This window comes from Somniosus microcephalus, chromosome 4 (genome assembly GCF_052327205.1).
Source record: "Somniosus microcephalus isolate GS21.2 chromosome 4, FLI_Smic_1.0, whole genome shotgun sequence".
Taxonomy (NCBI): Eukaryota; Metazoa; Chordata; class Chondrichthyes; order Squaliformes; family Somniosidae; genus Somniosus; species Somniosus microcephalus.
This window is the reverse complement of record NC_140990.1, coordinates 293,808,517-293,825,314: the sequence shown is the minus strand read 5'-3', so window position 1 is coordinate 293,825,314 and position 16,798 is coordinate 293,808,517. Positions and strand designations below refer to the sequence as shown.

The window sequence follows — 16,798 nt, the reverse complement described above, 5'->3', positions numbered from 1 at the left end:
CCAGCGCTTTATAAAGGTTCAGCATAACTTCTCTACTTTTGTACTCAATACCTCTATTTATGAAGCCCAAGATCCCATATGCTTTGTTAACCACTCTCTCAATATATCCTGCCACATTAACTCCCAGGTCCCTCTGTCCCTGCACACTCTTTAAAACTGTGCCATTAAGTGTATTTTGCCTCTCCCTGTTCCTTCTGCTAAAATGCATCACCTCACACTTCTCTACTAAATTCTATCTGCCACTTGTCTGCCCATTCTGCTAGCCTTTCTATGTCCTGTTGCAGTCGATTGGTATCATCCTCACTATTTGCCACACCCCCAAGTTTGGTGTCATCGGCAAATTTAGAAATTCTACCCTGTATTCCAATATCCAGGTCATTTATATATATCAAAAAAAGCAGTGGCCCCAACACTGACCCTTGGGGAACACCACTGTCTACCATCCTCCAGTCTGAAAAACAGCCATTTACCACAACTCGCTGTTTTCTGTCCTTAAGCCAATTCCTTATCCAAGCTGCCACTGACCCACCTATTCCATGAGCCTCAATTTTGTTAACCAGCCTTCTATGTGGTACTTTGTCAAACGCCTTCCAAAAATCCATGTAGACAACATCCATCGTATTCCCTTCATCAAAAAATTCAATTAGATTAGTGAAACACTATCTTCCTTTTACAAACCAGTGCTGGCTTTCCTTAATTAGCTTAAGCCTCTCCAAGTGCCTGTTAATTTTTTCCTTGATTATTGTTTCTAAAACTTTACTGGTGTTAAACTAACCGGCCTGTAGTTACTAGGATTGTCCTTGCACCCTTTCTTGAACATTTGTGTCACATTTGCCACTTTCCAATCCTCAGGCACCTCCCCTGCATCGAGGGAAGTTTGGAAAATTACGGTACGCCCTTCCTCTATCTCCTCCCCAATTTCCTTAGCAACCTGGGATGCAAGCCATCTGGACCAAACAACTTGTCCACTCTCAAGCATACCCAGCCTTTCTAGTACATCCTGTCTATCAATTTTCACCCCTTCCATTGCTTCTACCTTTTCCACTTCTACCGATATTTTGTCAGCATCCACCTCCTTAGTAAACATCAATACAAAGTACTCATTGAGTATTCTAGCCTTGCCCTGCGCCTCTTAAGCATATATCACCTTCTTTGTCTCCAATAGGCCCCACCCCGCATCTTAATACCCACTTACTGTTTACACGCCGGTAGATTTTTGGGGTCCCTTTTAGGTTAACTGCCAAATTCTTCCGTCTTATCTCCTGTCCTAACCCAAAAAAAGGGGGAAATTACGTTGTAAGCTATTTAGAAACATATTCTTTCAAGAGAAATCTTGGTAAAATTAGTGGTGGGAGGAGAGGGTTAATAATAGAATTACATCACAGCATAACTATTTAAAAAGTATACAAATGCAAAAACAATTCAAAGCAGTTACAGCCACACATGAACGTTAGGAAGCACCACAATGGCTTGGGGAACGGGGGGGGGGAACGTAATGTTAACTGCTGTTTTGCTAAGTAAGAGTTTTATTTTTTAACTCCTATCCTTTTTGCCAATTTTATGCCTTAAACATCCTAGTGAAAACACAGTAAAACAATCAATATGAACTTCACCTCCTACTGAATTGTCCAGGAAACAAACTGGTGGCCCTGCTGTGACCACACCTGGAGTATTGTGGACAGTTTTGGTCTCCTTACCCAAGGAAGGATATATTTGCCAGATAGGGAGTGCAACGAAGGTTCACCAGACTGATTCCTGGGATGGGGGGGGGGGGGGTTGTCCTATGACGAGAGATTGCGTAGACTAGACCTATATTCTCTAGGGTTTAGAAAGAGAAGTGATCTCATTGAAACATACAAAATTCTTACAGGGCTCGACAGGGTAGATGCATGGAGGATGTTTCCATTGGCTAGGGAGTCTAGAACCAGAGGTCACAGTCTCACTATAAGGGGTCGGCCATTTAGGACTGAAATCAGAAGAAATTTCTTCACGGAGGGTGGTGAATCTTTGGAATTCTCTACCCCCAGAGGGCTGTGGAAGCTCAGTCATTGAGTATATTCAAGATAGAGATCGATAGATTTTTGAATATTAAGGGAATCAAGGGATATGGGGATAGTGCAGGAAAGTTGAGATGAGGTAGAAGATCAGCCATGATCTTATTGAATGGCAGCACAGGCTCGAAGGGCCAAATGACCTGCTCCTATGTCTTATGTATACTTTACTGGAGGAGATTATAGAGCTATGGAGGGGCGAGACCATGGTGGGATTTGAAAACAAGGACACCTGTCCCCCAAGGATCTATCCTAGGCCCCCTCCTATTTTGCATCTAAATGCTGCCCCTTGGCGACATCATCCGAAAACATGTCAGGTTTCACAAGTACGCTGACGACACCCAGCTCTACCTCACCACCACCTCGCTCAATCCCTCCAGTGTCTCTAAATTGTCACGCAGCTTGTCGAACATCCAGTACTAGATGAGCAGAAACTTCCTCCAACTAAATATTGGGAAGACCGAAGCCATTGTCTTTGGTCCCAACACCAACTCCATCCCACTGCCTGGCAACTATCTGAGGCTGAACCAGACTGTTCGTAACCGTGGCGTCGTATCTTACCTCGAGATGAACTTCCGACGACATATCCGCGCCATCACCGAGACCACCTAATTCCACCACCGTAACATCGCCCAATTCTACCCCTGCCTCAGCTCATCCATGCCTTTGGTACCTCTAGACTTGACTACTCCAATGCACCCCTGGCCGACCTCACATCTTCCACCCTCCATAAACTTAAGCTCATCCAAAACTCTGCTGCCAGTATCCTAACTCGCACCAAGTCCCGTTTACCAATCACCCCTGTGCTCACTGACCTACACTGGTTCCCAGTTCAGCAACGCCTCCATTTTAAAATGCTCATCCTCGTCATTCTGGAGGTTAAGAAGTGGAGAGCCACACAATTTTAAAGACGGTTTATGTTGGATTACCATAACTCAGTAAAGCAGGAGTAATTTTAAATTACTGGGAAAACTGAGAAAGCAGGAATATAAAAATATTGGTAGATCCACAAAACAAAAATAGAAAAATCTCTCATGATCCAAGCAACTAACAGTGGAACCTTGGGGGTGGGGGTGGGGCAGAGAAAAAAAATCCCACAGGATTTTAAAGCATCATATTTCAAAACAAATTACCCTATTAAAAAAAAAATTCTCTGCATATTACACAGCCATAAAAAAAAAATCAAACAAAAAAACAAAAATGCTGGAAACATTTAGCAGGTCATTCAGCAGGGGTGGCGAGAACAGAAGCATTAACGTTTCAGATGTAGACCCTTCAGAACTGGAAGTAATTACTGATAAAAAAGCATTTAAAAATGGAACAAAGAGGAAGGGAAACAAAACACACACACAGCATGCAGGGGGAAAAAGAGGCAGAAAGAGTGCTTAAATGGAAAACAGGAGATAATTAAATATTAATGAGACGATCGGAAGCATAATGAGAGAAATTAAAGACATATGAGACACAGAAAACTTGTGAATAGATGAGACAGTGGGGGGCAGTGAGGGAATAAGGCAGGTAGGAGTAGAAGCAGGAAGAACTGGCAAACGCAGCAGGCTTCAGTGGGCAGGAGCCTGCATTTTTCTTCTCCCAGGACAGCAGCAAAGGAACAGGCTGCCCCGCCAGCAAGGTGTTCTGAGGGCCCATAACCCCAAGTGCCAACCCATTTCACCCCACCCCCCAACAAAACGCCAACACACTCATCCCACACTACCAACATCTCCAACAGAGAGAAAGTGGAAGCTAAAGTTAAGGTCTGAAGTTATTACATGGAATATACAGCGCAGAAACAGGCCATCTGGCCCAACTAGTTCATGCCGGCATTAAAAGTCAATATTAAGTCCAGAGTGTTGCAAAGTGCCGAAGAAAAAAAATAAGCTGCTGTTCCTCAAGCTTGTGTTCAGCTTCAGCGGAGTGGTGCAGAAGGCCAAAGACAGAAAGGTCACATGGGGACAAGTGGCAAGTGACATGGAGCTCAGGCTCACACTTGCATAGAAACATAGAAGATAGGAGCAGGAGTAGGCCATTCGGCCCCTTGAGCCTGTTCCGCCATTTAATGAGATCATGGCTGATCATCCAAAGTCAGTACCCTGTCCCTGCTTTCTCCCCATATCCCTTGATCCCTTTAGCCTCAAGAAATATATCTAACTCCTTCTTGAATATATTTAATGAATTGGCCTCAACTACCTTGTGTGGTAGAGGATTCCACAGGTTCACCACTCTCTGGGTGAAGAAATTCCACCTCATCTCTGTCCTAAATGGCTTACCGCTTATCCTTAGACTGTGACCCCTGGTTCTGGACTCCCCCGCCATCGGGAACATCCTTCCTGTATCTAGTCTGTCTAGTCCCGTTATAATTTTATAAGTTTCAATGAGATCGCCTCTCATTCTTCTAAACTCTAGCGAATATAAGCCTAATTGACCCAATCTCTCTTCATACGTCAGATAGAACAGAGGAGTTCAGCAACATCAAGGAGACCGTGAGCATTAGATGCAGTACTCTAGGTTGAAGGAAGTACATATAAATCAGTCTCACCCAGAAGGAAGGTTTGGAGCTCTGAATAGTGGCGTGGGAGGAGGTGAATGGACAGGTGGTGCAACCCCTGTGTGGACACGGGAATATAGCAGAAGGACAACAGGTGGTAGGGATGGTGGAAGAGCAAACCAGGGTATCAGAGGGAATGGTCCCAATGGAAAACAGAAACAGAAAGGAGGATGTGTTTGGTGGTGAAATCAATTTGGAAGTTATGACAATGGGGAAAATGGCCTGTTGAACGTGGGGTCTGATGGGGTGGAAGGCAAGGATAAGGAATGCTCCATCACGGTTTAAGTGTGAGGGCCAAAAGGTAATAGAAGAAAGCAAGAAAATAACTTGATACAGGAAACTTTGAGATATCCGGCACCGACGGGACCGAGCTGTTGCCGTCCCATCAAAACTGCCGGACAAACCAGCGCTAATGTTAAAACATACGGAAGCTTTTGAGCTCCGTATCTAGCAACAAACCCTGTTGCTTAGCAACAGCTTCTAAACAGTTGGCCGTAGCTTGCAAGCGTCTCTGTAGCTAAGCAACAGCTTTAGCTAGACCTTGCAGAGCCTGACTGGTGGAAAAAAAGCAACGAAAAGAAAAAAAAACTTACTGAACCGACTCCTGAATTTTGCCGGTGGCTCGAGCATTCCGGACAGTTAACCTCCGGATAAACCAAAGTTTCCTGTAACTTGCATTTATAGAATACCTTTCACATCCTTAGGACATTCCAAAGCACTTTTGAAGTGTTGTTACTGTTGTAATGTAGGGAAACACAACAGCTGCTTTAGTCCTACAAACAGCAACGAGATAAATGCCCGAATAATCTGTTTTTTCAGTGACGTTGGTTGAAGGATAAATGTTGGCCAAGACACCAGGAGAACTTCCCTGCTCTTCTTCAAATAATGCCAGAGAATCTTTAACGTCCACCTGAGAGGACAGATAGCGTTTTGATTCAACAGCTCATCTGAAAGGCTGCACCTCCAACGTCACAGTCTCGCTCTGAAGTTTGGGAAGTAGATGTTGGTTTATCGCAGCATAGGGGAATCCTCAGCTAAGGAACAAGGAGGGCACTTCAGAAGTTCTGATGTGGAAGGGGCCATCACCAGAACAAATGCGATGAAGACAGACAAACTGGAAGAAAAATGGAGAAGGGTGGGAAGAAGAATCATCCAGTGGGAGTCATGAGCTTGTATTTGTACCCCAAGATAGAGAAAGAAGTCCAGGAAAGGATGGGAAGAGTCAGAGATGGGCCATGTAAAGGGAAGGGAAAATTTCAAGCATAGTTAATGAAGTTCTGTAGATCAGGGCGACTTTAGGAAGCAGGACCAACAATCATTAATGTAACAGAAAAAGATGTCAGTGAGGGGACCAGAATAGGATTGGAACAAAAAGGCAGGCATAGCTCAGACCAACGTTCCCTCTACGCTGCACAGCTGCCTGCCAATCCCGCATGGTCCCTTTAACGAGCATGCACGAAACTTTGAATAGACCACGCAGCCCGTTAAAGGGACCGCACACCCCCGAAAAAATTAGGGGAACATTGGTTCGGACCCATGCAGGTTCACGTGGCAATACCTTTTATCTGGAGGCAGTGAGCAGAGTTAAAGGAAAAGTTGTTTAAGGTAAGAATAAGTTCAGCAAGGCGGAAGAGGGTGGTGGAAGGTGGGGACTGGTTCGGCCACTTCTCAAGGAAGCAGCAGAGAGCCCACAAGCCGTCTGATGAGCAATAGAGGTGCAAAGGGAGTGTAGGGCTATAGGGGGAAAAAAAAGGAGAAAGTTAGGACTAGAATTCGTTAAAGTGTTAGATGGTATCAGAATTGTTACAGATGTAGTGGGTAGGGACTGGACTTCAAGACAAGAGGAAATTAGTTTGATGAGACAGAAGATGGCTGAAACAATTGATCTACCAGGACAGGCCCGTTTGTGTATCTTGCGGATAAGGTACAACCAGGCTGCGCAGGTTTGGGAAACTGTGGCCGGAATTTTATCTTGGAGGCTACTAGGGAGCAAGGTGGGGGTGGGGGGGCGGGGGAGAAAGAGAAGCGGGGGCTTCAATGCGGCTCAAGCCCTGCCGAATTTAACAGCAGGGCCTGATTAATATTTAGCTTTGCAGTTTCCCACCCATAGCCAGTCAGATGGAAGAGGGGGGGTGGCCGGACACCGGGGACGAAGGCCGGAGGGGGCAATCAGAGATCTCGTGGTGGGGTGACCGATTGCTTGGTGGACGGGGGACTGGCAAGGCAAGAACAGCATGGCTTTGTCAAGGGTAAATCATGTCTGACAAATCTGATTGAATTTTTCGAGGGGGTGACTAGGGGGGGTGGATGAGGGAAATGCTGTGGATGTGGTTTACATGGACTTCAGTAAAGCTTTTGACAAAGTCCCGCATAGGAGACTGGTCAAGAAGGTAAGAGCCCATGGGATCCAGGGTGCCTTGGCGCGTTGGATCCTAAACTGGCTGAGTGGCAGGAGGCAGAGGGTGATGGTCGAAGGATGCTTTTGTGACTGGAAGCCTGTGTCCAGTGGGGTGCCTCAGGGATTGGTGCTGGGTCCCTTGTTGTTTGTGATCTACATAAATGATTTGGATGAGAATGTAAAAGGTATGATCAGTAAGTTCGCAGATGACACGAAAATTGGTGGGGTGGTAAATTGCGAGGAGGAAAGCCTCAGGCTACAGGACGATATAAAACGGGTTGGTCAGATGGGCGGAAAAGTGGCAAATGGAATTTAACCCTGAAAAGTGCGAGGTGATGCATTTTGGACGGACAAATAAGGCAAGGGAATACACAATGAGTGGTAGGACCCTAGGAAGTACAGAGGGTCAGAGGGAGCTTGGTGTACATGTACATAGATCTCTGAAGGCAGCGGAACAGGTAGACAAGGTGGTTAAAAAGGCATATGGGATACTTGCCTTCATTAGCCGAGGCATAGAATATAAGAGCAGGGAGGTTATGATGGAGCTGTACAAAACGCTGGTGAGGCCACAGCTGGAGTACTGTGTGCAGTTCTGGTCGCCTCACTATAGGAAGGATGTGATTGCTTTGGAGAGGGTGCAGAGAAGATTCACCAGGATGTTACCTGGGATGGAGCGCCTCAGCTATGAAGAGAGACTGGACAGGCTGGGGTTGTTTTCCTTGGAGCAAAGAAGGCTGAGGGGGGACCTGATTGAGGTGTACAAAATGATGAGGGGCATAGATAGGGTAGATAAAGAGGAACTTTTCCCCTTAGTAGGGGGGTCAATAACAAGGGGGCATAGATTCAGGGTAAGGGGGAGGGGATTTGAGGAGGAACCTTTTCACCCAGAGGGTGGTTGGAATCTGGAACTCACTGCCTGAAAGGGTGGTAGAGGCAGGAACCCTCACAACATTCAAGAAGCATTTGGATGAGCACTTGAAATGCCATTGCATACAAGGCTATGGACCAAATGCTGGAAAATGGGATTAGACAGGACAGGGATGGATGGGCGGCGCGGATACGATGGGCCTCTTTCTGTGCTGTAAAACTCTATGACTCTAACACTGGGTCCAGCACGTAAGTGAAAAGGCACATCTCCTGGATCCAGCAGTCCACACCTCCCTTTAGCTGCCGGGTTCCCAGAGACTTGGGAAACCCGCCCGCCCACAGTTAAATTTAAAATAGAGATTCAAAATGAAGCACGCAGTCCCATTACAATATTTAAAGTGACAACCAGCCTCCTGGGAGCGAGTTGGCTGCCCGCCCCACCCCCATCCGGCCTCCATTAAAACCAGAAATGGGCAGGTTGGAGGCGAGTGAGGTCGGAATTCAGATTTTTAAAATTTAAACCTCCCAAACCCACCCATTTCTTGGGAATAAAACTCCCTCGCCCCCATGAGTGTGGAGGCCGGGGAGAGGAAGAGAAAGAGAGAAGGAAGTCAGTACCCATCTGAAGAAGGATAACTTAATATTCAGTTGTGGATTTGTGGTCCAAGGGAGATAGGTATTGTTAGAGAGTTGACCTTCAGCCGCAGCTAGATAGAGGTCTTTCTACCATACAAGTGTCCCCTTTGTCAGTGAGTTTAATGATGTCAGGATTGGACCAGAGAGAATAGAGCACACTGCAAATTCACAGGGATCTACAGTAGATTCAAGTAAATGAGGGTGGAGGAAAAAAAGCAGGAATACTGCAGTTTTAATACAAATCAAACCCTCCTCCCAAACACCAGGATATATCAATCCCTGCCAAATTACCCTCCCTGACTGAGTAAGAGTATACAAATTTGGAAACATGAAAAAGTAATTTGCTGCATGCATATTGTCTCGAGTGCAGCACAAACACCGGTGTGGACCTGTCGGGTCAAAAAGCCTGTTTCTGTGCTGTAAACATTATGTAATATTGTTACAACACGTGGTCCACGTATAGAACACACACTCAGATGGTTTTCATTTCCTTCCTTATTGAAATAGGTGCTTCTTAAAGTTAGTTAGATCAACATTTCCTTCATTCATAATCATGCCCCTCCTCCCACTCATTGTCTCATGGTTTCAGACAACTTTGACAGCCACTGCTTTATAGCTTTAAAATCTTCAATCATTTATACATCCTCCCATAGAATAGAATAGCCTTTTTGTCTCTCTCTACAACTTATTAAAAAAGTGTTGTACAATATTGCCCTTTGAGCTCATTCCATAGCCTGTTTTACAACAGGTACTACAATCAAAACTAGACAAAAATACTACAAACACGACCCCAACATTTATTAGAACGATTCAAGTACTCCAACATTATTTGCCTTGGCAATTTCTGCCATACGATGTATCTATACTTTCAAAATTTCAGCACTAAGTACTATCAAACATTTTGCCTGCTACATTTCAATCATATGTTATTTTTAATCATATGTATTATCGTGTACTGTTGACTATTAACTGACATTTGCCATTCATTGTTCACTGTAGTGCCTGCATAAGTGATCATGAACAAGCATTAGAAAGGAGGGTCACAGCTTTGCAGCCTGGCGAACTCCAACCATCAAAGCTTGCCTATTAGAATTATGACTAGCTTCAGTTTTCCCACCGTATTATCTGACAAATTAATAACCCAAATTACAACTTCATCTTGAGCTTTTGTTTTAGTCACAAGGAGTAGTTGAGGCAAATAGCATAGATGCATTCAAGGAGAAGCTAGATAAACACGAGATAGGAAGGAATTGAAGGTTATGCTGATGGGGTTAGATACCAAAAATTCTCACAAATATGCCCGGATTTCAGAAATCTGAATGACAACCAAAAACTCCCATTCCTACTGGGAGAGGAGAGAAGCTGTATAACACTGGCGGCACACTATGTTACAGCTTGCCATGAACAGAGGGACAACCAGTAAACTAAGAAAAGAATATATATAAACAATGCGAATGTATATTTATACACTCAGGGATATACCTGTTTATACACTGTATGAATAGAACTGCGTTTATGTGCTAAACCATAAATGTATTTTGATGCTTTGGCAACATAAGATGTAACTTATCATGCCAATAAAGCGATTTGAATTGTGAATTGTGAATAGATGAAGAGGGGTGGGAGGAGGCCCGTGTGACGCATAAACACCGGCACGGAGCTGTTGGGTCAAATGGCCCGTCTCTGTGCTGTACAGTCCATGTAATTCTAAGTACGTTTCTTGTGATGTACCTTATGAAATATCCACTAGTTTCGATGCCATCCATAAAGTGCATATGTTGAAAACCATGATTTTTTTTTTTTTTTTTTTTTAATTTTAAACCCTCTCCGTTGCCAATTTTGCTTTTAAGAGGTCCCTTCCACAAAATACATACATTTTGACCCACCACCCCAAAAAGGTTAATTAAAAAAATAAATTCCAACAATTAAAGCAACTTAGTGCTCTATGCCCCCATACTCCATCTAATGTCTCTGCCTGGTTTCCTGTTCCTATCTCAATATTCTCACATAGGCAGCCGCAGCAGTCCAATTCACTCCAACAAAGACGGTGACACCACAGGTGTCCATTGCTGTTTGTGGGAACTTGCTGTGTGCAAATCGGCTGCCGCGTTTCTTACATTACAATATAGTGACTACACCGCAAAAGTACTTCCATTGGCTGTAAAGTGCTGTGGGTTGTCCTGTGGTTGTGAAAGGCGCTATATAAATGCAAGTTCTTTCTTTTCTTTCTACTAGTGACAGAGCTACATTTGCAAAGTGCAACCAAGTTCTGGCTCGTCTTTTATCATAAGTGAAAGAGCATCAGAAGTGTGCCATCAATGTTGTAATACTCTTATCCATTAATTAAAAATTATTTTCATGTTTTAATTACACGTGGGAATTCACTTTGTAGATCACAGAATTTGGTCTGCAAGTTCAATGTGGTGAACTATCATTCACAGCAAATGTAATGTATTCAAAACCTTCATAAATGCCAATCTGATTCTTTTAAAGACAGCATATCCGTCCTCCAAGCCTTAAAGGAATCAGATATGAATCATATCAAGGAAGAAACATGCTGTTTACAGTGTACATCATTAACTTTCACAGGTTCCAAGTTTCTGGTCAGATTTAGTTAGGGAATCAACAGAGCTGCCATCTTTATCGCTAACATTTTATAATGCACTTCTGGCATTTGCCCCCATGAAATGATAGTTACTGGTCGGAATTCATAGGTTTCAGAGTTCACACACATCAGAGGAATTCTTCAGACTTCAAAATTATAGGGCGGTGGCACACAAATTGAAAGCCCATGATGCATCACATGACCAATCACTACCACAGTTTCACATCACATACCTCCAATAAATTAGCGTCAAAGGAGATGTTTTTAAAAAAGAAAAATCAAAAGGTTTGAAGCAATACAAAAATAAACAAACTAAAATGCAAATTCTCAATAAGCCAGTACCAAGAAGCTGCACGCATGCACTATTGCATTCACTCAAAATATCAATTGATCTATACCAAAATCAGGAGTTAGCCCGTGTTTTTATGCACTTAGCATCACACATAGTGGTGATTCCAGAGAATGGAGGGGAGGAATCTTTGTCTCTGTCAGAGCCAATTAGGAGTAGACACAGATGTACATTATGAATTTCTTATCACTCCCCCTCTTCCAAGTCACGTTCAATATCTCTATCCCACAACACCCGAACCAGGCTGGAACTCTCCAGACATTAACAAAAGAGGGAAAAAATGGCTAACAATGTTGCTTTAGCACCTATGAATACAGCCAGCGTCATCCAACATCCAAATATAGGTATTTTTTAACAAGCATGAAGGCTCTGGTGAAAGATGTATCTGAAGGAGGTATGGAGGAGGAAAAAAAATGCTAGCTTCAAAATGTAGTAATTGATAGGATCAAGTGGAAGTCATCTTAGGCCTTGGTTTTACCATGATTTCTCCACTTGAGGGGGGTCAGGATTATGCCTTAAAAGATTAAGCAGAGGTAACAGCAGATATCCATCTAAACTCTCAAGATGACTCCACATCAACTTGCGGAACTGTTTTCAGAAAAGCATTAAAAAATACCAAAGGAAATGGTAATGAAGAGATGGGAACAGGACTTGAGTAAATATGTTCCATGTTCATATACAGATGATCCACTATTTACTCAAAGTAGATCTCAGAGTGGCAAAATCACTAACATTGTGACTCCACCATTAACAATTTGCCATAATAAATTATTTTTAATGTCCTTCCAAAACGAATTGAATGGTTTTTCCACCAGTTCTGCTATTATTGACATGGCTGGGCTAACACCTCTATATTTCTGCTTACCTATATTCGAACTCCTTCTACAGGGACAGCTATAACTACCAATATCCATTCCAGAGGGATCAAATCAACCAGTTGGTTAACAGCGCATCCACCAAATCATTTTACATTGATCATGCAACAATTTCTGTTGCTTTGTTTAAAATATCATCGTATTCAGGTTCATTTCCCCTCTCTCAGTAACTGATACTTCGTGATGGGTTTTCCTTCCCTTCCTGTAACTTTTATCTTCCTCTGCTGTTTCTCTAAAACAGACTGAACAGGCTTGAACTGAGGCCTACTGATAACTCCTGTTCAATCAAACAGTCCCGTTATGGTTCCAGTTTCCTCCCCACTTTACTGTAAGTAAAATTAAAACAGCTGGTAGACGTTGGAGGACTGTAGGGAGCTATTCTATAATGCTGCACAGAGAACAATGCAGCAGGGTTTAGTTACCCATTTATATATATTTTTTTTTAAACGTGACCAAAGATAGATTCCTGAAACCCACTGAACACAACAAAACCAAAGGCTACCTCCCTAGCAACTTCCAAACATTATTCAAGCTGCTGCACGTCACTAGATACCATACAATTTCCAGCACTACTTTGTAAATAACTGGGGGCAAATTACTAGACCACAGTACAATCAAGTGTTTCAAACAGCTTTGTGAAATGTGTGGAAATGTTTGAACGCAAGCACTCATTAAAACCCCAAAACTAAAAGACAGAATAACTCAGCCTGGCACCGATCGCTTATCATAGCCAGTTCATTTCCCAATTAAAGATGGCTATATTGGAAGGACAACAAAAATTAATTGCAGTATGTTTCAAACTGAAAAAAATCAATGGTTGCGGAGGAAAAGGTCAAGCAATCCAATCAACAGAACCTCAAGATCAGGTTACACACACACACACATACATCTACACATATAAACATACACATCTACACACGCAGCCACATATAAACACGCAGCCACATATAAACACGCAGCCACATATAAACACGCAGCCACATACACAAACACACACACATCTACACATAAACACACACACATCTACACATATAAACACACACACATCTACACATATAAACACACACACATCTACACATATAAACACACACACACATCTACACATATAAACACACACACACATCTACACATATAAACACACACACACATCTACACATATAAACACACACACACACCTACACATATAAACACACACACACCTACACAAACACACACACCTACACAAACACACACACCTACACAAACACACACACCTACACAAACACACACACCTACACAAACACACACACATCTACACAAACACACACACATCTACACATACACACACACATCTACACATATAAACACACACATCTACACATATAAACACACACATCTACACAAACACACACATCTACACAAACATCTACACAAACACACACATCTACACAAACACACACATCTACACAAACACACACATCTACACAAACACACACATCTACACAAACACACACATCTACACAAACACACACACACATATAAACACACACACATCTACACATATAAACACACACACATCTACACATATAAACACACACACATCTACACATATAAACACACACACATCTACACATATAAACACACATACACATATAAACACACACATCTACACATATAAACACACACACATCTACACATATAAACACACACACATCTACACATATAAACACACACACATCTACACATATAAACACACACACATCTACACATATAAACACACACATCTACACATATAAACACACACACATCTACACATATAAACACACACACATCTACACATATAAACACACACATCTACACAAACATACATCTACACAAACATACATCTACACATAAACATACACATCGACAAACACACATACATCTACACATATACACACATCTACACATAAACATACATCTACACAAACATACATCTACACAAACATACATCTACACATAAACATACACATCGACAAACACACACATACATCTACACATATAAACACACATCTACACATATAAACATACATCTACACATACACATACATCTACACAAACATACATCTACACAAACATACATCTACACATAAACATACATCTACACATATAAACATACATCTACACATATAAACATACATCTACACATATAAACATACATCTACACATATAAACATACATCTACACATATAAACATACATCTACACATATAAACATACATCTACACATATAAACATACATCTACACATATAAACATACACATACATACATAATATTTTTTTTTTTTCTTCTGACATTTTTTCAGGACAACCTTTAAAAGTTTCTAATTTCCTAATGTGGGTGTCTCATACCATTAACCAGTTTTCTTTCCTTTTATTTATATCAATATTTAAACAAAAACACTCCGAACAAACTGCCACCTTCTCCCAACATACACAGGGGGAAAAAACAAATCTCAAGGCCAGTTTTTTTCTTATTCACTCTCAGGATGTGAGCATCGCTGGCAAGGCCTGCATTTAGTGCCCATCCCTAGTTGCCCAGATTTGAAACAATTGAGTAGCTTGCTAGGCCACTTCAGAGTGAACAATAGCAGTTCAACAATTTTTTTTTTTTTTTTTTTTTTTTTTAAGAACCAATCCCATTGGTGTGGGGCTGGAATCACATATAAGCCAAACCAGGCAAGGACAGTAGGTTTCCTTCCCTAAAGGACAAGTGGTCCAACAGATTTAAGGTCCATCAGATTCTGCCCCATGGTGCAACCTTTAAAAAATAGGCCATAGTGAGCAAAAATTTTGCCATAAAGCATATTTGACAGCCTATTTCTTTAAATCACCATGTATCAGGGCATCAAGTAATAGGCTAGTGCAATCTTACACTAAGATTTATGCAGCATGTTTAGAACAAGCATAGTTGTACATCAGTTTTTACAGCAGTATTATTTTGCTTGGCAATGTGTGCCATATAAACATGGAAAACGAGAAGCTGAAAACAGAACATAAACAACTCATCAGCTGGCCTCACACCTACACCCCTGCAACAGCATTACCTGGCAGCAAAGAACTTCCTTCTGAGATTCAAAAGATCCAATCAGATAACAGGACTTTTGTTTTCACTATTCAATTGGATATGCAAATTCAAAGCCATTCCCACAAGCTAGCTGCCAGGTTACGTTGGTACAGTGACATTACACAATTTGGTCACTCAATGAACATTGATTCCCATCAAATATCGGTTTAGAAAGACGTAATGTAATAACACAAGGGGAGCCTGATTGAGGCGTTACAACCTTTACTTGCTATGCTAGATCACTTCAAATCACAAACCCTTACGTGGATCAGAAACAGTTCAAATATTTTCAACTACATGGAACTTTTTCAAAGGATTTCAGTGTCTATAAAGGGGGGGGGGGGGCAGAATTACGTACTGGAGCAAATATTCAATTTTGGTCAGTTCTGTAATACAGCCCAGCTGGGCCAAAGGGTGAGGAAGGGGGAAAGGGGACAAATCTACCCTCTAAATCTCTTTGTTCGTCGCTATCCAATCGCCCCGAGGAAACCCTAAATAAAAGGTTTGGAGCTGGTGTGTGTGTGACCCGGAGACAAGGATGTGCCACTTGCTGTTGAAGCTGCCACAAATGACCAACAACAAGCCCTGGCTGTGAAACATCACAGGATTCACACAACAATTTTTTTTCCCCTTTAGGTCAAACAACAGTTAATATCCTCGACTGGCTTCCGAGCCTTTTAATCAGACAGTTTACATTCTTCTCCGAAGCCAGAAGGAAAAAAAAAATCTGACGCTTATTTAAGATGAAAGCGAAGAGATGGGGTTGGGGGGAACCAAAAAATAAATAAAGAGCCCGAGAAGGAGCCGGGTTTGCATCATTACCTGCCGCTTTGTGAAGTTTTCCCCACTCCCATTTATCCGGGGGTCGCGGTCTGCGGGCGCTTTAGGGCCCAAAATAAAAAAAAACACGAGTAGCAAAAATTTTAAAAAAACGGAAGACCCTGACACGCTACTTACAGTATCTTTCCCCCCCCTCCCCACCACCACCCCCGCGGGGCCGCAGCCACACAGGCACCGAGTGACTCCCCGGTAATAACGTCCGCGGCCGCCGCACAAGTTCAGCCTTTCAACTGTTTGCGGCGATCGGCCGCTCGGCTCGGCTCCCTTCGTCACCTCTCGGCAATTTCCGGCAACTCCGGGGCCCCGCCGCTCGGCTCGGCTCCCTTCGTCACCTCTCGGCAGTTTCCGGCAACACCGGGCCCCGCCGCGGCTCGGCTCGGCTCCCTTCGTCATCTCTCGGCAATTTCCGGCAACCCCGGGGCCCTGCCGCTCGTCGGAACCAGCTGTCAATCAAACGGCCCGGGCCATCCCTGGAAGTACATTCAGACATTGCAGGAAGTACATTATAGTGTCAAATAAAAACAGATAATGCTGGAAATACTCAGCGG

At 42.8% G+C, this 16,798-nt stretch overlaps 1 protein-coding gene across 4 annotated transcripts in view; it reads right to left on the bottom strand.

Moving 5' to 3' along the window:
- spopla (speckle type BTB/POZ protein like a) overlaps positions 1-16,449 on the bottom strand; it is a 169,721-nt gene extending 153,272 nt beyond the window's left edge. The window contains exons 1-2 of one of the 4 annotated variants that reach the window (XM_085986648.1): positions 16,233-16,442; positions 1,196-1,267 (exon numbers count right to left, since the gene is read on the bottom strand). The gene's annotated coding sequence lies outside the window, so the exon portion shown is untranslated. Of the gene's footprint in view, positions 1-1,195; positions 1,268-16,232 lie in introns of all 4 variants that reach the window. The other 3 variants (XM_085986650.1, XM_085986649.1, XM_085986647.1) reach the window with 3 other exon arrangements.
- Between the last annotated feature and the right edge of the window lie 349 nt (positions 16,450-16,798).